Below are 13,654 nucleotides of genomic sequence, written 5' to 3'. Positions count from 1 at the left end.
CTAAAACCCCCCCCCCAACCACCATGCCTTAGTTTTTTGCTAGTGTCCTAGGAAGTTGCTGCGATTTTGCCTTAGCTCTGCTGAGTAAAACACTATCATAATATTTTTCTATTTTTTCTACACTTAGTGGACGTTTGTGTTTGTCAATAAAGATAAGCTGCTTGAGGTGGTCTCTGCACAGCAGCTATCCAGAGAGGCTGATCTTCAGTAATGCCTTATAGGCCATATCTAGACCCCCATTGGACCAAAGATTGTAGGCCCCGACTGTAATGTGAACCTCGGGCACTAAATGATGGTGCTCCCCAGACATCTAGTTTACAGGTTTGTTAGTCACAGAGTGCTTTACAGGTCCAGAGCCGTGTCACAGTTTCTGGTGTGTACCTGTAATGGCAACCTCCATCAGCCTTCAGCAGGGGATCGGGGGCTGCGGGATTCCGCCACTTCTCGGGTCCGGCCGCTTGCGTTCCATGGTGGAGCGCACACATAACCACTTCCGCTTTCGGAAGCCGAATGCGTTCCACCTTGGAACGCGGAAGTGCGCCGTTCCGATCAGCGGCTCCTCCCCCACTTCCTAGGCCTATATAAACACCCAGAAGAGACAGTATGGCGTTCCACTATTGAAGCCAGAACGCCTGCTGTCTCTTGGGACCCTACAGCTCCTCTAAACTATGCTGCCAGCCACACTACCTTGGACCGGATTCCCCAGGACCTCCAGCTCCTTCAGCCACTCCAAAAACCGCAAGTAATCTGTGCATGCTGCACCTCCACTGTATCATAGAGACTGTATACCCTATTTTGGACTTCCTTCAGTGTATCATTACAGCTCTCCTGGGATAATCACCACAGACTCTGCTATTGCATTTGCTCCTTATACACTCAACCTATGTTTGTATTGCTCATCCCCTGACCACACGGTCGCCACTTGTCCCATCCTCAAGAAGAAGACGGAAGGTAATATTTCACACATTTGTAAGGTGAACCAGTATGATCCCTACTCTAACCGGTATATTCTTGTCCCTCTCACCCTACAGTGGGACCACGAGAGGATCACCGTTGACGCCATGGTGGACATGGGGGCTTGTGGCAATTTCATTGATTTGCAAATTGTCAATTCAAATAAAATACCACGCGTGTTAAAGCATACCCCTTTGTCCATCACTTTTATTGATGGCTCTACCTCCTCCTCAGGGCCAGTGACCTCCCAAACACAACCTCTGATGGTTACCTGCGGAGAGGGACATACAGAATACCTCGTATTCAATATCATCCCATCTCCCTTGTTCCCTATTGTGCTTGGCCTTCCTTGGGTAACACTACACCAACCTGCCATATTATGGTCAGAGAGGAAGCTCCGCTTACATTTCCAGTACTGCAAGGAGACGTGCTACCCCATCTGCCCCATCTTTGTGACAGGGTCAGAGACGGGCGTCCCCCCATCACATCTTCTGGACTTCGCAGACGTGTTCAGCAAATGTGGGGCTGAAACCCTGCCACCACATCGGCCCTACGACTGCCCCATAGATTTAATTGTTGGCAGTCCCATTCCTACAGGAATGATCTACCCGCTGTCACAGCCGGAACTGGCACACCTCAAAGTCTACCTCGATGACAATCTGAAGAAGGGCTTCATAAGGCCATCCACATCCCCTGCTAGCGCCGGGATCTTCTTTGTTAGGAACAAGGATGGTTCACTGCGCCCCATAATAGATTATCGCAGTATCAACAATATCACGGTGAAATAACGATATCCTCTACCTTTGATTCCGGAGTTGATTGAAAGACTACAGACATCCAGGATATACACTAAACTAGATCTCAGAGGAGCCTATAATCTAATCAGAATCCGAACAGGGGATGTGTGGAAGACCGCCTTCAGAACTAGATACGGTCTCTATGAGTACACAGTCATGCCTTTCGGGTTGTGTAACGCTCCTGCAACCTTCCAGTACTTTGTCAATTACATCTTTCGTGATCTACTAGATGTCTGTGTCATTGTGTACTTGGACGACATCCTTATCTATTCAGATACTCCTGCTGAACATACAAGACACGTCAGCTGGGTCCTAGCTCGACTCAGAGCCCACTCTCTCTAGGTTAAGCTTGAGAAATGTGTTTTCGGACAATCTTCCATTTCCTTCCTCGGCTACAGGATCACTCCTGACGGGATTCTGATGGACCAGTCTAAGGTTGACTGCATTCTAACCTGGCCTGTCCCGCGCTCTAGGAAGGCCCTTCAACGATTCCTCGGCTTCTCAAACTATTACCGAAAATTCATTAAAAACTTCTCTGCTGTGGTGAAACCACTGACAAGTCTAACAAGTATGAAAATACCCTTTGTCTGGTCGAAGGAGGCACAAGTGGCTTTTGATACCCTAAAAGAGAAATACACCTCAGCTCCAATCCTCCAACTACCTAACCCAGAATTTCATTTCGTACTGGAAGTGGATGCCTCCCACCTCGCCATAGGGGCAGTACTCTCCCAACGGCCTTCTCTTTCTGAACCTCTGCACCCAGTCGCTTTTTTTTCCAGGACTCTAACTCCAGCGGAAAAAAACTACCCCATTGGTGAGAAAGAACTACTCGCCATCAAGGATGCCCTGGCCAACTGGAGGCATCTCTTGGAAGGTACCCTATACCCCATCACCATCTTCACTGATCATCGCAATCTGCAAATCCTGAAGGCGTGTAAAACCCTGTCCACCCGTCAAGTTCATTGGAGTCTCTTCTTCAACAGATTTGACTTCCACATCTCTTACCGGCCAGGACCACAGAATGTGAAGGCCGACTCCCTATCTCGTATGAACAAAGATGGGACAGGTGACTATCCTCCTCTCTCGATTATCCCTCCTGAGCGATTCATTGGGTTGACTACTAGCTTTAAACAATTACTCCAACATAGCATCGCCCAGGACGTATCCCCTCGTCCCACCGGTCTTAGACAAGACTCTGAAGGTTTATACCTCAACAGCGACAGGATCTACGTGCCTCCTGCATTGCAAACCCTGGTGGTCAAACAACTCCATGACGGCCCCTTGGCTGGTCATCCCGTGGTGTCAAAGACTCTTGACCTAGTCAAGAGGAACTGCTGGTGGCCAGGGATGGCTAAAACCATACACGACTATGTGGTCACCTGTGAGATTTGCGCTACCAGTAAACACTCTAGAAGACCTCCATATGGGTTGTTAACCTCCTTACCTATACCCAACAGACCCTGGGAGGCCATCTCTCTCGACTTCATTGTTGACCTTCCTAGGTCAGACGGAGCCAAAACCATCATGGTCACGGTGGACATGCTAACGAAGATGGCTCACTTTTCCCCCTTAAAGAAATTACCAACCTCAAAAGAGAGTGCACACACCTTCATTGCTCAGATACTCAAACTACACGGCTTGCCTTCTCGGATCATCTCTGATAGGGGGAGTCAGTTTGTTTCCAGGTTCTGGAAGGCCCTCTGTGAGACATTACAAATTGACCATCGCATGTCTACTGCCCGCTTCTCTCCTCCCTAGCAGCGTCTCCTCACTGGAGGACTACCTCTCCACTTTAAAAAGGACCTCAGGGATTCTACGCTCCAACCTGGAAGCTGCACAAGAGAAACAGAAACGGTATTACGACTCCCGTAGGACTGCCCCTCCTTCATACCAACCGGGGGACATGGTTTGGCTTTCCACCAGAAACCTGCGACTCAACGTTCCCTCAAGGAAGCTTGGCCGGCAATTCGTCGGACCGTTCCCCATCGAAAAAGTGATCAATTCCAATGCGGTACGACTAGTGCTACCACCAGACTGGAGGATACACCCCTCGTTTCACGTTTCTCTCCTTAAACCCTTCAGACCTAACCCGTTTCCCGACAGGAGACGTCCTCCCGCTCCTCCAGTCGAGGTGCAGTGTGAGGTGGAGTACGAAGTAGAGAGGATCCTTGACTCCCGGAAACGAGGTTCCTCCCTCCAGTACCTGATAAGATGGCGGGGCTACGGACCCCTGGACGACTCTTGGGAGGACTCGGCGGTCGTACATACCCCTCAACTGATCAGTGGGTTCCATCGCAGGTACCCCGATCGGCCATCTCCGGCAGGGAACCCCGGAGGTGTTCCCTTGAGGAGGGGGTTCTGTAACGGCAACCGCCTTCAGCAGGGGATCGGGGGCTGCGGTATTCGGCCGCTTCTCGAGTCCGGCCGCTTGCGCTCCACGGTGGAGCGCACACATAACCACTTCCGCTTTCGGAAGCCGGATGCGTTCCACCTTGGAACGCGGAAGTGCGCCGTTCCGATCGGCGGCTCCTCCCCCACTTCCCAGGCTTATATAAACACCCAGAAGAGACAGTATGGCGTTCCACTATTGAAGCCAGAATGCCTGCTGTCTCCTGGGACCCTACAGCTCCTCTAAACTGTGCTGCCAGCCACACTATCTTGGACCGGATTCCCCAGGACCCCCAGCTCCTTCAGCCACTCCAAAAACCGCATGTAATCTATGCATGCAGCACCTCCACTGTATCATAGAGACTGTATACCCTATTTTGGACTTCCTTCAGTGTATCATTACAGCTCTCCTGGGATAATCACCACAGACTCTGCTACTGCATTTGCTCCTTATACACTGTGACCTGCTTACTCGTTATGTCTTAATCAATACTGGTGCTTGGGATAGGGCTTATGGAGTAATAATCCTATCCGAACCGTTTAGCATTTATTTGTGGCTGTGATGCTTGAACCCTAACTCTCCGGTAAGATTGGGAGTGAAACCAGGGATTCCTGCCTGAGAAGCCTCCACAGTTGTGATCCACAAACCCCCCAATCAAACACAGGTGTTACAGTACCAGTCTCTAAAGACTCACTCTGTGAGCAAGCGCATGGGTGGGGCCAAGATTTACAAGAATGTGTAAGGCTCTTTATTATGGAGCTTTCCAGACCTTTAGATACTGCCAGTCAGTGGTGTGTATCTTGGCAACTGAATTCTGTTCTATGTGTGTTGTAAAGTAGCAACCACTCCAAACACACTCCCATGATAGACTATAACTTTAATGCAAATTAGCTAGCTAAACGTGAGCTTGTAGTCCATCACAGTGGTGGCTACTTTACAACATAGGGAACAAAAGTTGAAGGAAGAACAGGGTCAGCACAAATCCAGAGATGATATAAGGATCTACAGCTGAGTGGTGCACAAAAAAGGTCCAGTACCGTGGGAATGCATTGTTAAGATTTAACTACTGAGTTTAGTGTCACCTTCAGGGCCAGTGCTAGGATTCCTGCCTACACAGGCAAGGTGAATTTTTGCGCTCAGCGCTGACTCGCCGCTGCTCTCCCGCACTGAAGGTACGTGAAAAAAAAACACATAGCGCAAACATCGGGGCATTTTGACAAGTACAAGTACTTGTCAAAATGCCCTGTTTTTTCCGCCCTCACCCTGCAGCGCCCTCAGGCGGCCGCCTGACTTGCCTTGCGGTAGCGCCGGGCTTGGTCACCTTAACTCTTGTCTGGCATCTTCCAGTCCTTGCACTGTACCTGTTAGTGATAGAGTGCTGTTTCCAAGCCCAGAGTTGTGACACAGTTCTGTGTGTTCAAATCTCTGAGTACTGACTATCACTAGATGTCTGTCATGGTTAACATATTCTGATATTAGACCTGTATTAAGTGGATACTGCTTAAGTACTAAATTAGTACTCTACAGCCTCCCATCCAGGCCTAGAACAGTAGCTTATCTATGGAGTTGAACCCTGTCCTTTTCCCTCACCCTTTTCCACCCTTCTGGAGGAAAAGTCTAGTGTTGCTGCTGCTCATAAAAAAAGCACCATGTGGATTCTCTGGTCGGCAATTTGATTCAGTGACGTTGTCACCTCCAGCCTGCCTGTGCCTCCCTTCACCTCAGTCCGCTCTGCTTTGCGAGTATGCAAGGCCTTGCCTCTTGTGCAGAAGTCAGTGGTGTGAAGAAGAGTGCAGAGCTCAGTAATGTAACACGCAGTACAGAGGTCAGTAATGTAACGCACAGTATAAAAGTCAGTAATGTAACGCACAGTACAGAGGTCAGCAGTACAGAGATCAGTAATGTAACGCACAGTACAGAGGTCAGTAATGAAATGCACAGTGCAGAGGTCAGTAATGTAACGCACAGTACAGAGGTCAGCGGTGTAAAGAAGAAAGAACAGGGACTTACAGTGCACATAGCTTATGTGCTTTAGGTGCCCTTTCCCTCTCCTGCTTCTGGTGGGGGAGGTACAGAGATCCTCTATGTACCGAGCTGAAGCCTCCCTTCAAAACTTCCAGCCAGCCAATAGCAGCTGCAGTCTTCCCTGCACTCCGGCCAGAGAAGGAAGAACTAAACGAGCGATCACCGCTGCAGAAGCAGCAGTAATTTCACCCCCTGGCCCTGTCGGCGGTGGGGACATGGGGGTGGGGACATGGGGTCCTCCCTAACATTCCTAACCAAACCCTTGATCTGAGCACAGGCCTGGCAGGGCAGGAAAGGGGGGGGGGCAAGCTAGCCATACAAGGCCACATGCCCTCGGCACTGGGGATGCTTCTTCAGGGTCACCCCTGGAAAAACACCTTGTCCCTGTGCTGATGGGGACAAGGGCATCTTCCCTACATGCCCTGGGGTGTTGGTTGTGGGGGCAGGGGGGGCTTATTCACATTGGAGTACCCCTTTAATACTCAGATGTGCCCCCCCCTCCTGTGAATGAGTAACGCTATACCACTACCCATTCACTAAAGAGTTCAATCACATTTTTTTTAGATATGCCAGACTTTTGAAAAAAATCCTTTAATTGGAAAAAAAAGGGAGGACATGATTTTGACAAGGCTTTTTTTGTTGTTTTGTTTTAAATGTATTCACCGGCGTAATCCTAGTGTCATTCACGTCAAGCGTTGTCCACGACGACAACAACTCGACAAAATAAAATTTAAATTAAAAATATGAATGAAAAATAAATAGAAATAATAATTTTTTTTTAAAACGACGCCCGCCGACCTGTCAATTTGCAACGAACTTCCGCTGCAGAATAGCATTCTGACAGATGTCGGCAAAATATAAACAATTGAGCTCCGCCCAACTGTTTACATTTCTCTGGCACCTCCCAGGACTTGGCTATGTGAGCCATGATTAGGCAAAGTCATCATTAGTTTGCCCAATCATGGCTCTCACAGTGCACTGTGCTGTGATTGGGTAAAGTCTTGCACCTGACCTGTGGTCAGGTGAATTGCATTACCCAATCAGGGCTTCAGAAGGCACTGTGTGGTGTGCAGTGCCTTGTGGGGCGCTCAGCAAGCGAACAGCCCACCCAACACCCTAATAGTTTGTGTGTTTGCCGTCGAACAACATTGAGACCATCCCTAGTTACGATATATCTAATGCTGGTATAACCAGAAGATCTGTTATCTCATGTTCCTTTCTCTGGCTCTCCCCTTGTGTTTTGCAATGTGTTTGACAAACACTTTGCAATCTATTGCTTTTTCAGGAGGCTCTCGGGTAAATCATATTACAACATATAGCTGTTTGGAACAAGAGGAAGCCTATCCACATAAGCTATGTACATAGTTCTTCAGAACATATCTTTCTTGTACAAATAATTCATATGCCTTTAGAACGGAATATGGTGAAGCATTCCTAAATGGATCCCAGATGGGATCCCCACGGCTCGCTCCACCTATCATTTTGCGGCGAGTTTTCGTCGGGTTCGGATGGTCGTCGTGCGGCTGGACTTTTTTTATTTTGGCGGGTTGGCGAGCGTCGTGCATCGTGATTTGATGCTGGATTACATCGATGGAGCCATTTTTTTCAATTAAAGGATTTTATCAAGTGTCTGGACTTTTTAATAACTTTTTGATTTAGCATTTAGCCTTTAGTGAATGGGTAGGGGTACAAGTGCCCCTTACTCATTCACAAGGGGGGGCGGCATCTGGGTGGTCCCCTTATTTAAAGGGGTACACCAATGCAAATAAGCCCCCTTGACCGCAGACCCCTACAACCACCGGGTCAGGGTTGTGGGGAAGAGGTCCTTGTCCCCATCGGCATGGGGACACCCTCCCAATGCCGAGGGCACGTGGCCTGGTAAGGCGCAGGGAGGGGGGCGCTCCATCGCCCCCCCCCCCTTTCCTGCCCTGCCTGGCCAGTGCTTGGATCAAGGGTCTGGTATTCCCCCCCATTTTTGGGGCTGGGGTTCCCCCATAAAATTCCTACCAGGCCTAAAGGGCCTGGTAGGGATTTTGGGGGGAACCTTACGCACTTTTTTTTGTTTTAACTTGGGGGGAGGTCCCTCCTAACATTCCTACCAAATCTAAAGGATCTGGTATGAATTAGGGGGGAACCTCACGCTTTTTTTTTTCCTCTTCTGCAGACTGTGAAAAAAAAACATTTTTTTCCAATGTCACTTTGCGGCGACAAATGAACGAACCGAAAACGAAACATAATTTCGACCAGACTACCGCTAATGAATTTCGTCCGAATCCGCATCCCGAAACAAATTCAATTTCGGACCAGAATACGAAAAACTAAATAATGCAAAATCTGAATCAAAACGAAACAAAAAAAATTTTTTGCTGGTGCACATGTCTATTATTAGGACAGCAGAAATACATATTAATGTCAGTAATGATTCCTTTAGATATATATTTTGATACACAATTTTCTTCACAGACATTCTTATCTCAGGTTCCTTTCTCTGGCTCTCCCCTTAGTCTCCATGTCCACCAGGACTGAGGTTCTTACTGCCATCTGGAATCCATTTAGGGAACTTGATAGTATTCAGTTTTAAAGGTATATAAATTATTGTACAGGGAAGATTTGTTGGGAAGAACTATGTACATATCTTGTGTGCTTATGCTACCTTTTGTTCCAACAGCTATATAATATCATATACCTGAGAGCCTCCTGAAGTAGCAATAGATTGTAACATTTTTGTGAAACACATTAAGGCTTTTCTCATCTTCTGATAATACCAGCATCTGATACAGCCTAACATATATGGATTGTATGTATTAAAAATAGAAACATTGTACGCATGGTAGTAAGAATCAGACTAGTAATTGGTCCAATTGATAAACAAGACCATCTCTCTGGGTCTCTCTGGATATTGTATATTATATGAAATGTTGCTATTCAAGATTTGTTGTCATGATTTTATTATGTTTTAATAAAAATGTACTGTTTGTAACAAAATTAGGTATACATTGTATGAGAACTGTCTGGCAAGGTTCTATTGAAATTTCTTTTTCCCCATTTAGTTGTATTTTTTGGAGCCAAATTAGAGTCTCCCTATTTGGAGCCAACATCTGCAGTTAAAATGCTGGAACCCCTATTTATATATGTTCATCCTCATCACCAGCTACTCTGACCTGAACCTTCGTCTCCCTGTTAGATCTAATAGTCCTCCAATCTCCACTTCTGACTTTGGCAGCTTGCATGTGATTAATGAACCAGTCTGCTTGCAAACATTCAGAGCTTTCCACTACTTCCTCTTTGGCCATATAGGCACTTCTCTCAAGTATACCTGGGGACTTCACCATCATTTCGGACTCTAGATAAGAACTTTCACAGCCTACTCCTGTGGGAACCATTTTTAATTAGGTCATTAGTGAATCTGACACACTGAAGAGACAGTATTTACCCATAGATAAGGAATTCCTGGACAACTGGTCCTTACCCTCATTTTATTTAATCTTTAATTACTTAGACTCTCCACACTCTGGAACTTTGTCCTCCTATTTTAGACTACTGGAGCCTTGTTTGCCGCCCCCCCCCCCCCCTTCGTCTATAGAGTATATCAGTTTACTGCACCGTAGTGGTTCTTGACTTGAGCTTCCCAGGGATTCAGGCCCTTGCCTCAGCATTGACTTCCACCGAAGTGCAAAGTGTCCCTAGCTTCCCCATTGTTGAATGCTAGATAGATTCTCACCAAGATGTTTCCATGTTCTAGTTTATGGACGTTTCCTGTTCTAGAAACAATATCCCATTCTCCTCCTGACGGATATTGTCAGATTTATGGAAATTCCAGTAACATAATTCCGTTCATACTTTCCCTCAGTACTTGTCTGTTTCTTATCCTGAATAGCAGACTCTGGATTATGCACAGCTAATAATGTATATTTCTTGATCTAACAGATTGCATATTAAGTTGGCTTCTGGAAATCATAGAAATGCTCCCCACTAGGGATGAGCCGAACACCCCCGTGTTCGGTTCTAATTCGAACTTTCGAACATGGAAAAAGTTCTAATTCTCCCCACCCCTTCATCTAGAAACTTTTTCTATCTGGACAGTTGCATCCGTTTTTACATGGACTCCTCTTGTACTGCAATTGAGTGTGTGCAAGCCTTCTTCAGAGAAGCATTGCAAGACTTCACTTAGAACTACTGAAGTCTGTTTCCTATACCCAGACAGCGTTAGTAGTTTCATCGTGTATGTCTCTATGCCATTAACAAATTAAACTTTTGTTTCTGGATCTCTACACCCAAAATTCTTGCATTTAAGCCCAAGAACAATGCAATATATTGCAGACCAATACACATCAGTGCTTACATGTGTTGGCTGCATTTGTTTTCTTCTTCTTGTTTTTTTTTTCTTATTTTTAATTGACAGTCATGTATTTCCTGTCCTACACACCCTTTCCTTAAATAACATTGCGGAAGGCGTTATGTAGTCCTCAAAGAGAACTTGGAACAAAACTAAATGGTTAACCTCCCTGGTGGTATTCCCGGGTGTGGCTCGGGGTTAATTTTCAGTACCAAGAGCGGTAACCCCGAAACACGAAATTAAAAAATTATAATATAATAAATAAATAGTCGCTGTCGTCACTTTCAGTGTCTGATGACGATTTTCCCAACTAATCGCTGTCCAGTGCCCTGCCCGCACTTTTACTGTTCTTTCTGCCTGGAAACTTGGGAACGTCCATGGCATCCAAAAATCGTCCCTTTAGGTCAAAAGCGATTTTAGTGGTCTACACAACTTATCATAAAAGCACATTACCATGCAACTATGAAATTCCCTTGCATTCATACTATGTTCTACTCAGGTGTCATTCGTCCTTACACCATGTTTCATGCAGCGAAAATGTGACTTAAAGGAATTATCTTCTGCATAAAAGTGAAGAACAAGATGACCCAGTTAAAACCTTTGTTGCAGAATGAATAAAAGTTTAAATTGTTTTCTGTGTGATAGACACAATATTTAAACAATTTACCTTTCGATACCAGGAGAGAAGTGGTGTATCTGCCAAAATCGACTCCATGTTTAGAGGTAAGAAGTGGACATTCTTAATAGATGAAAACATTGAAAGGTGTTCCTTTGTTACTTGCTCTGCATTAGTTTCAGTCAGTCCTTTCATGTAAAAAAACACTGGTTTGTCAGGGTAGTGCTGAGCTGCTGATTCAATGACACATAACACCAGTGATGATGGCGGCAATTTATCTGTGGTCTCCACAAATATGATACCATCGCCAGTTTTTAAAGCTTCAGATGGACTTAAACGTTGAGAGGGAATATTTAATGTTGGTCTAGTTTCAAAAGATTTTCTTTCCAATGAGATTTTGTCCTCATCTTGGCTTTTAGCATCCTTTGCACTTAACACTTCAGAAGTTGTTGTTGTTTCTGCAGGTGTGGGTAGAATGTCATCATTTTCCTGGGATGGTAACAGCTTTGTCTTGAAAGATTTGACTATATTGTTTTCAGATAAAATAGATACATAGTATATGGATTTATCTTTAATGGTGGCTTTGTAGAAGAAGCCAATAGCTACCAAAAGAAGCAGAAGGATTACTATCTTCTGGGCTTTTATCATTGTTGTAATGTACGCTGGTCAGTCTGCAAGAGAAGGTACAATAATTGTTCAGGAAAAAATGGCATGCGCATACATGTAGAAGAGGATTAGAAATTGTATAATATGACACAACAAATCGGCTAACTAGTTACATAGTTACATAGTATTTGAGGTTGAATAAAGACATTAGTCCATCAAGTCAAACCTATTAGGAGCTCATTCTAGGAGTACCTGTACCCCTGTATATTACGGTCCCTTAAGAAATCGTCCAAAAGTTTCTCGAACAATTCCACATTATTTGCTGAAATCACCGCCTGTGGCAGTGAGTTCCAGACCCTAACTGATCTTACTGTGAAGAACCCCCTTCGCCACTGGCGGAACTACCAGGGTCGCAGCGGTCACAAATGCGACCGGGACCTGGCGTTCCGCCACTTGGGGGGGGGCCCAGAGAGGAAGAAGAGGGCCCCCCCCCCCAGAGAGTGCCGCTCCTTCCCTGCCGAGACTCCGCCGGAATGCATTGCCGTCCGCACGCACTCAGACGGGCACAGTTGCTTGCGGCCGCGGCTGCAAGGAACTCTGCCCATCTGAGCTGCTTCTCTCCTATCTGCCTCCTAGCTCCAGGGTCTCAGAGAGAGCAGATTTATCTCTCTGTGACTCCGGAGCGATGAGTCATCTGCAGCGTCCTGTCAGTGGGAGGCGGGGCTTGCCGCATGTTGGAGTCCCGGCCGGGCTGAGCAGGCTGCAGCACTGTTTGTGGCGGTAAGATGGCTTAGTGTGTAGTGTTCTCCCCCCGCTCCCTCCTTTCCTCTCTTTTCCCCCTCCCCCTTCTTCTCTCTCTCTCTGCTAGTATTGTCATCTAAAACAAACTATTGCTCAGTCTTATACAATCACTAGAAATTCATGTGATTGTATAAGACTGAGCAATTACAGTGACCCTCTGCACCCCTCCTGACACCCTCTGCACCCCTCCTGTGGGGTGTTGGTCACTATCAACGTGACTGCACCAGCCCACCAAAGCCATGAAGAGAACATCGTAAGCTGGCGGGAAACTCCAGAGGGCCCTGGTGAGAGAGCCAGCCAGGTGCCCATCTAAGTCAGCTCGCTCCAGTTCCCAAGTCTTAAGCAAATGGCGGGTAAAGCCTAAACCTTTGTACCATGCCTCACCCAAAGCCTCAGTTAGGCTGCCCAAGTTACTCTCAGATTCGGTTCCCAGACCACAGGAGATCAGTGCACACCAAACTCAAAACCGTCGGTCTAGACGACAACGGAAATGGGCACAGACCAAAAGAGGGGTTCAAGCCCAAACAGCCGAGCAAGCTGCATCAAAACAGCCAAGCAAGTTCCCTGATAAGCTGGTGGGTCCTTCTCCTATAGTGCCAGTTCAGGTGGAAGGTGTATACACAAAAGCCCTTCTAGACACTGGCGCCCAAGTGACTCTAATTTACCGTGATTTCTATGATAAACACCTTAAACACCTGCCCTTGCAGGAGTTAGATCTAGGGATCTGGGGTATAGGAACTGAGAAGCTCCCTGCCCTCCAGGGGCTAATCGGAGTTCCATGATTGTGAAGACAAACACTGGTTTGGTTCGACGGTTACTCACTCCTCATGTCTCAGAGGGTGAGGCCGCAGCTAAAAGTGTACATCCTATGTTGCGCTCAGTGTACCAGCGATTGATCCAGGAACAAAAGGCCCCAACAGAAGGAGTGGGAAAATTGTGGAAGTTGGACAAGACGGAAAAGGTCTTGCAGCCAGGTGAAGTAGCATGTCTGCGGGTTTCAGTCAAACTGAATTGGGACCAACCTGTTATCCTTGAAGGTGACCCACAGAAGACAGATTCAGGTTTGGAACTGATTTCAGAAATCATATATATGAAGGCCTTACAGAGAACCCATGGAAAGGTTTCTGTCA

At 46.6% G+C, this 13,654-nt stretch overlaps 1 pseudogene; it reads right to left on the bottom strand.

The window, feature by feature from the left end:
• LOC108793154 overlaps positions 1 to 11,765 on the bottom strand; it is a 23,852-nt pseudogene extending 12,087 nt beyond the window's left edge.
• Between the last annotated feature and the right edge of the window lie 1,889 nt (positions 11,766 to 13,654).

This window comes from Nanorana parkeri, unplaced genomic scaffold (genome assembly GCF_000935625.1).
Source record: "Nanorana parkeri isolate BGI_ZX_2015 unplaced genomic scaffold, ASM93562v1 scaffold725, whole genome shotgun sequence".
Lineage (NCBI taxonomy): Eukaryota > Metazoa > Chordata > Amphibia > Anura > Dicroglossidae > Nanorana > Nanorana parkeri.
This window is presented reverse-complemented; position numbering and strand designations above follow the sequence as displayed.